This window comes from Chrysochloris asiatica, unplaced genomic scaffold (genome assembly GCF_000296735.1).
Source record: "Chrysochloris asiatica unplaced genomic scaffold, ChrAsi1.0 scaffold00050, whole genome shotgun sequence".
Taxonomy (NCBI): domain Eukaryota; kingdom Metazoa; phylum Chordata; class Mammalia; order Afrosoricida; family Chrysochloridae; genus Chrysochloris; species Chrysochloris asiatica.
In genome coordinates, this window is record NW_006408568.1 from 5,586,579 (window position 1) to 5,594,806 (window position 8,228).

Here is an 8,228-nt window from a genome sequence, read left to right on the forward strand (position 1 = left end):
TTATAGTTATGTTGTTGCTAGATGCCAACTCACAGTGTCCCTGTATACAGCATAGCAAAGCACCGCCTATCTTGTGCTGTCCTAACAATCATTGTTTGGACTCATTGTTGCAGCCACTGCATCAATCCTTCTTAGTGATGGTCATCTCTTTTTGCTTGACCCTCTGGCTTTACCATGAATGATATGTCCTTCTTCAGATATTGATCCTTCTTAAAGATATATCCAAAGTATATAACAAAGTCTCAACATCCTCACTTCTAAGGAGCATTCTGGCTATGCTTTTTCTAAGACAGATTTGTTCCATTTTCTGGTAGTCCTTAGTACATTCAATAGTCTTCGTCAATACCATAATTCAAGTGCATCAATACTTCAGTCTTCCGTATTCATTGTCCAGCTTTCAAATGCAATGAAAATACCATGGCTCAAGTCAGACACACCTTAGTCTTCGAAGTGACAATTTAAAGAGGTCTTTCTGCCTAATGCAGATTTGCCTAATGCAATACATTTACTTGATTTGTTGACTGCTCCTTCCGTGAGCATTGATTGTGGATCCAAGTCAGATGAAATCCTTGACAACTTCAATCTTGTCTCCATTTATCATGCTCTTGCTTATTGATCCAGTTGTGAAGATTTTTGTTTTATTTTGAGTTGTAATCCATACTGAAGGCTTAGTCCATTACATACCATGCTACTTGTGTTGGTACTTCATCTTATAAAGCAGTGTCCTTACATAGCCAAATATAAGGATATATACAATAACTGTGATTATGAGAACACAACTTAAGGGAAGACAACATTCTTATAAAGTTCAGGAGGGTAGTTCATGCTGTAATACCCCAGCCATCAAGCCAAATTTCTTAACCTTGAATAGGAGATAAAATTAAGCTTGCTTATTTAACAAAAACTATGCTTATTCCTTCGATACTTAACGGTCACAGCTGATTGGAATACAGAGCATTAAGAACAACTAGAATTTGATGCAGTAAGAAATGACTGCCAGTGGCTTGAAAGAAAGAAGCACCAACAACTAGAAAAAGTGGAGGAATATTCAAGGAAAGAACAAGTTAGGGCCAAACCATCAAAAGAGAGAAATTGTATACTGTGAACTCTATGCTTTAAGGCAGAGAAAGGTTTCTTTTTACATATCTCATAAATGTGAAAAGAAACCTTTTTACATTTGGGTTCAGATAAAATGCTTCAGAACCCAAAGGCAAGAATTAGCCATTGTATGAAAATCCAGGTGGGCAGCCCTAATCCAAACAAAGATAAATAAACAAGATACAAGTCACCTCCCCCCTTCTGTGCTAGCCTAAGGGCTTAGATGTTTCCTGGGCATACCCCTCAATTTCTTAACTCAACTATAAACTCTATTCACTCAATTTATTTTCTCTCCCAATGCCTAGCCCCATGCTGAACACACAGGTGTTTATACATACTATTTAAATGAGTGAATGAATGAACACACCTCAGTTCTGACTGTTACCCTTTTCATTTTTTAGGCCCACAACCTTTAATTATTCTAGAGATAGTTTAGGAAATGGATTTAAAATTTTTTTTTGTTTTATTTTTCAGTTTTTAAAACTAAGTTTTAACACTTAGGAAGCTTTGTATGAGAAGCCATTGTTTTAAAAGGAGTCAGCCTGCGGCTCTAGTCTTCACTTACTAGCCCTTTTCACCTATAGTCAATCATGCCCCAGGCTGCCCTACAAATGCAAATCCTTGAGAGAAATAAAGCAAAGTTTTGATTTTCCAAAACCTGAGCCTCAAGGGGCCCTTCTCCATCCTCCATCCACCCACCAAATGGACAGCCCCTAAACTCAATTTAGCTCACACAGCCTTGCAAACACAGCTGGAGACACTTTGACTGGCAGAAAGGGGAAAGAATGCAAAAGAGGTTGTTGTCAGTCCTCCGGGAGAAATCATCCCACTGTTTATATTTCACTCTTCTGATTTAACCCAGCCCTTGGAGGACTCTGCCTGCAAAGGTTTTTATGCACAGACTCATCCCATCTATCTTGTTTCATGACCTCCTTGAATAGCATTGAGTAAAACTTCTGTCAGAGAGAGAAAGAGATGGGAGAGGGAAAGAGAAAAAACATATATGTTCTAATGCCACAGGAATGAGGCTCTAGCTTTAAAAGCCTAGAGCACCAGGGTCCTTTCATTTAAATGCAGACCAACTCTCTGATTCACTGTTTACATACCAGCCAATAGCAAGATCTAATTCAAGCACAGAATCTGACTTCTTGAAGGAAATGCTCTACCTAAGACCAGCTAGCTATATTCTCCATGCCTTATCAAGCCCACAGTCCACTGTCCTACCCACATGAGAACTCAGCCCTTTGTAGGGACCTCGGAGGAGAGCCGACAACTTTCCTCATTCCCAAACACCCTCACTGTTAGCCATGTGTGTCTAACTTAAGTCACCCCCACTTGCAGTTGAAGCTCCTTTCAAATTGCTTGGTTCCCCAACAGGGCTAGATAAAGTTGGGGGTCTCTCCTCTGGAAACTCACTTGAGTTGGGAAGGAGACGAAAATCATTTTTACTAAAACACGTCTTAGAACCAGTTATTCAAATGAGATTGTCCCTCTACAAAGATGCTTGGATTCTCAGTGGACAAAGTACATGGCTCCTAAAGACATTGTGGAGCACCCAGCCAGACACCCTTTCTTAGAACATTAGAGGATAATTAGCTAGCTTTAAAAGCTCTGACATAGAAAAGGGTGCCTACAAAGAGAATGTGGGGCACAGAATTCAGTGTTTGTCTGTCCCTACATCCTCTGCATATGCCATATACCCAGGGGACATGGAAGAGAGTGAGCATAACAAACAAGAGTGTCCTGGGGGCACCAGGCCCTCCTGGGCAGTGACCATTAGTTGCTGCCTACCTCCTGCCTTTCCAGCAATCAGCAGTCAGAGACCCCAGCTGCTGGGACCTGGCAGGGAGGGAGTATTTACTGCTTGAGCTCCTATAGAACAAGGACTAGAAGGGCACTCTAGGGAAAGTGCTTGTCATCGGTCTCTATTTCTGCTAAAGTGAGACAAAGAGCAATAAAGACCCCAGTTATGTCTAACCACACTGGGGTTGGTAGTGTTCTGCACGCATGAGGTCAGGGTAGAGTGATTGCAAGCAAGTTCAGCCCAGATTGTAAGGTAGACAGTCCCAAGGATCCATCTAACTAAAAACAGGCAAGTTCACCCATGAACTGATGGGAAGTGACATTCAGAGATGCTCTTACCTGCCTGAAAACTGATTGAAAAATAGTGTCTGAAACCAGTTTCGTAGTAAAAGCCAATTCTTGTCTGGCAGTCCCTAGGAAAAATGTCCACAATTCTCCCAACTGGTCAGAATAAGAAATCATGCATCCCTTCTATGACTTTTTTTCTCCACCACCATCACATATCTTTCTGCCTTCCTCCCAACATGCCACCCCCTATGGCCCCAGTATGTAACTCAGCCCATTAGGTTGATTTGAAAACCTAGTCTCCTCACATTAGCTTTCTTTTCTCTCAAAGGTCAACCATAACTTTTGTGTGAGGAGAATCTTCTGTGTGTGCTAATTCCACAGGGCACTACTCAAACTGGGATCCTGTCCTCAAGGAACTTACAATCTGATGGGTGAGCTGACAGCCAGTACTCCCCAGAGGAGCAGGAAATAAACAACAATAAGAAGAAGAGAAATGAACTGTCTCCTAAGTAGAACTCTAGGTTAGAGTTTGTTCATTAACAAATGTTCCTTGCCAGCCTTCTTTGTCTGAGATACTATGCTAGGTACTTTGGGATCTAAAGGTACATAAGACATGTTTCCTTCCCTCCAGGAGATTGCTTGTCAAAGGACACAGCACTTGAGGGAGAAGGTAATGACAAGAAGAGGAAAGTGAATGCCATCATAGGAACATGAAACGCTGCTATGGACACATGTAGGAGCAACAGCTAGTCTTAGTATGCTCTGGAGAAACTTCCAGCCAGGTGAATCCTTCAGAGCTTACAGAGAGTTAGTCAAGTAATGAGAAAGAAGGGGTTGGGGTGAGCCCAAGGGCTGCATACAGTATAAACTGGGGGAGATAAGGGAATGTGGCCTAAGGGAGTGTGGCCTCCTCTGGGGAAGAAGAGCAATACAGGAGTAGACAGCATCAGATGGAAAGCAGGGAAGTAAGAAACAGGAGAGGGGGTGGGCTTAAGAGAAAATAGTGGGTGCCACTTCTTGTGTGCCTTCAAATAGTGAGGCACTTTGGGAGAGATCAAAAAGACAAATATAAAACCAGATACTCATACATTACTTCATTTGATCCTCAAAGTCCCTATGAGCAAGCAGTATTACCTTTACTGTATACTAAGAGCACAGAGGCTCATAGAGGTTAAGTAACTCACCCAAGGTCACACAGCAAAAAAGTATTGCTGAGATTTGAACACAGATCTGCTGAGTCCCCCTCTCCATGCTTATAATCACCATGTGACAGGAAGGACCTTGAACACCCCACTGAGGAGTTTGAACTTAGTCTTGAAGGCAGTAGAGAAGCCTCGGAGAATTTGAAGTGGGAGGATGGCATGAGTGGATTTGCAGTTTTAAGTAGTTCTTCCAGGAAGTATGTGGAGAAGAGATGGGAAGGACCCACAAACCAAGGCAGGGGAAGCAGATGGGATGCTGTTGCATAAATCCAAGCAAGAGATGTTTGGGGTCTGGAGTATAAGAGTATTAGTAGGGATGAGAATGATGAATTCTGCAGAGAGTAGGAAGGTACAATCAATCAACTGGATTTGGGTCACAGATTGGATATGGGCATAAAGGAGAATGAACCCCCAATGTTAAGTAGAAACAGAAGAAACACCCCACTGACTGGGTCAGTGTTGGGTAGCATTTATAATTTGGTCACTTGGGTGGTTGGAGACAATATTTACCAAGATAAGGAGAGTTTGCCGGGAGAGGAAGGAATGTATTTTTGGGAATAGACAAGTTGACAAGTGGCTATACAGACCTGGTCCTCAAGAAAGAAACCTGAGCTCTGTAGGTAACAGTTGAGAATGATTGACATGGAAAGGATCATTGAATTTTTTAAGAGAAAAGGCTCACCCAAGGAGAATGTGGAGATTGGGAAATTGCAGAGAGTGGAGCACTCCAATCTGGGCAGAAGAGGTTCTTAGGAAGGGGATTGAATAAAACCAGCTGCAAAGGGAGAAGGGAAATCAGGAGACAGTATTGTTGGGGAAGTCAAGGCAAGGGACCATTTCCACAGTGGAACAGTAGGAGCTTCCAAGGAACGTGTCCATTGGGCTTTATGATCCAAGGGTTAGCATTAATCTCAGCCAAAGTGGACACAGGGGATGTTGGTGGAGGAATACTGTTGGGGGAGGGGGGTGCAGAGGGTCTGTGAAAGCCAGATTGTGAGGGCTGGCAAGTTAATTGGAAGGGTTGCCATCAAGACAATAAATGCAAACAATACTTTCAAGAACTTTGACTTTAAGAAGAAGCATTTACTGGTCCATCGTTTTAGTGGTTATGAATCGGGCTGTGAATCGCAAGGTCAGCAGTTTGAAACTACCAGCTGTTCCACCAGAAAAAGAATGCAGTTTCTGCTCTGGTAAAGATTTACAGCTTCGGAAACCCTGTACAGGGTTGCTGTGGGTCGGAACCGACTTGACAGCACTTAATAACATCAACAGGGTCAAAGAAGGCTTTGTAATTTTTAGCAAAAGAATTAGAGTATGTTTAAATACTACTGAGAAAGAGCTCTCAGTGAGGGAAAGGTTTAAGATATAAAAACCACAAACGAAAGATGCTCCCAAATATAAAAGGAGAAAATGGGACTCAGAATTCTAGGGAAGTATTACTTTACTCAGAAGTTAGTTGCCATTGTTATGGATGGGAAGAGAAGCTACCAGGAAGAGTCCATGGGGGAGGGGGGCAGAAAATGGGAAAGTTTTTATCCTCCCACATAAAGAACTTTACTTTTACCTTGAAGAGGTGAGTGTTGCTGGTAGGTTGTGGTTGGGAAAAGGTAAAAGCTTGAGACTTTCATGGAGAGCTATCATGGAGAGTAGGACATTAAAATTCAGCAGAGACCATAAATAGACTGTGGGCTAAGCAAAGGCTGGAAATCTAAATCTATGAGGTTGAGTGAACTTTAGTAGCCCTCAGTCACCCCATGGAGAAGCACAGAAGATATCCAGCATTGAGTCAAAGTTGGATTTTCTGTGATGATTGAAGTGGGTAGGCAATGAGGTTTGTTAAGGTTTTGAAGGAGTGGTTGTCGTCATGAGTCATAGAGGAGTAAATAAGGATGATAGGGGATTTCTTAGGAAACTTAGGAGAGGCAATGGAAACATGAAGGTCTTCATACTGGTGGACGCCTAGTGCTAACAAGAAAGATAACGGCAAAAACAAGGAGTTGCAATGGAAGAGACATTGGCACATTAGCCGCATAGTCTCTCTTAGAACATATGTACGCAGCAGTTACAATGTATTATCCATGGAGGCTTTCCTCAAGAATACTAGTGCCTTTTTCCCACCCAGAACCTCCCCACTAGCAGTCCTTCACAGACTATCTAAGAGCCTGTAAGAGCCTGTTAGGTAGCCAGTAGGTACACACTGAACTCCAGAGCCACATCTTTAAATTGAGTGAGGGTCATACGGTAGAGGAGACACTCCTGGTCTTCCATCAGCGGTCACCTTCTCTAGCAGCAAAGCATCCTCCCCACCTAAGAGTAACTACTGTTAGCTCTTCGCTTATGGTTTTTGTCCCATAGATTTGGACTCTGACTCTAACCCTTCACTTACCCCACCTCGATTTTGGCACCACTGGTGGTGTCACCCTTGTATTGAATCCTATCTTCTCAACTTTCCCCCAAGACCTGGCTTCTCCCAAACAACCCTTGTTTGCCAGGCTTTTGAGCCCATCCATGGCTGGAATTGATGTTCCAGCCTTGGCACTGCAGCCTCTCTGTGGGTGGTAAAGGCGCCATCTCTTTAGCTTAAGTCTGGGGCTACACTTCTTTCCCCTTCTCTGCAGCCAATCAGTTCATGCGCTAGTGTGCCTTTGTACCCGTGTCCACACATGAGGAATGTGCTGTGCCCTTGAGCTGGTATAATAATTACAGCCATCAAAGCTCAAGCACTCTATATCAGGTCCTGAGCTAGAAAACTTACAGTCACTTGGCCTTCCCAAAGAACTTTGCAGTAGGCATTGCCCTCTCCTTACAGTTGAGGAAAGGGAGGCTCAGAGAAGTTCAGCAACTTGTCCCAATATCACACATCTTACAAGTGGCAAGCCAGGATTCAAAGCTAAGTCTTTCTTAACACCAAGTATGTCAGATCTATCATTATTTTTCCTTCTTAAAGGCCTAATGGCAAATTCATGCTTTCACTTGTTCATGCATCATTCATTGATTAAACATTTAAGTATTTATTTACTCTGCTTCAAATTTCTGGGTGAAGTAAATGATTCAAGTGTTCAGCCAGTAGCTGAGATGTTGGAGGTTTGAGTCCATTCAGAGGTACTTTGGAAAAATGATCTGGCAATAGGCGTCTGAAAAACCATTAAATACCTTATTGGAGTGCAATAAGCTGAAATCAACTCCACAGCTAACTTGTATGCTCCAAACACTACTCTGGAATCTAGAAATGTTAAGTTTAGCATTAAAAGGAAAAGGTTCAGATGAACTGAGGTGTCAGGCAAGCAAGAGCAGAGTGGAACCCAAATCTAGAGACAACTTGTGGAGTATCTTCTGTAGCCACAAAGAGCTCCACAAGTGTTTTCAGTTACCTTTTCTTGTTCTCATCCACAGAACCAAAGAAAGTCAAGGAGAGACTAGAAGCAATGCCATTCCTTTCAACCTTTCCCCTCTTTCCAATTGATGAGCATCTCTGATAAACAGTACCATCAGCAGAAGTGTCTCTCTCCAACACACAGTGGAGTGGCCTTTGGAATCTTTTCAAAGCCCATCCTTGTGCCTAGTAATTTTTATTGCTAGGACAAAATGTCAGACAGGTTAAGTCTTAGGAGACCTGCTATGGCCTCATTTAACCCTTCCCAGCAACCCTTCTCCCCACTATCATCATCATAAACAGTTCCTTCCACATAGAAAATGAGGTTGTCATTTGTAGTCCTGCCACCCCAGCCAGTGCTGATTGAACAAGGATCCGAATATAGCTCATAGACAGCCTGTTTCTGGCCAGCCAGGGGCCTGGGAGGTAGCCCAACATGAAAGTGGTTGCTAACTTTGGTCTTG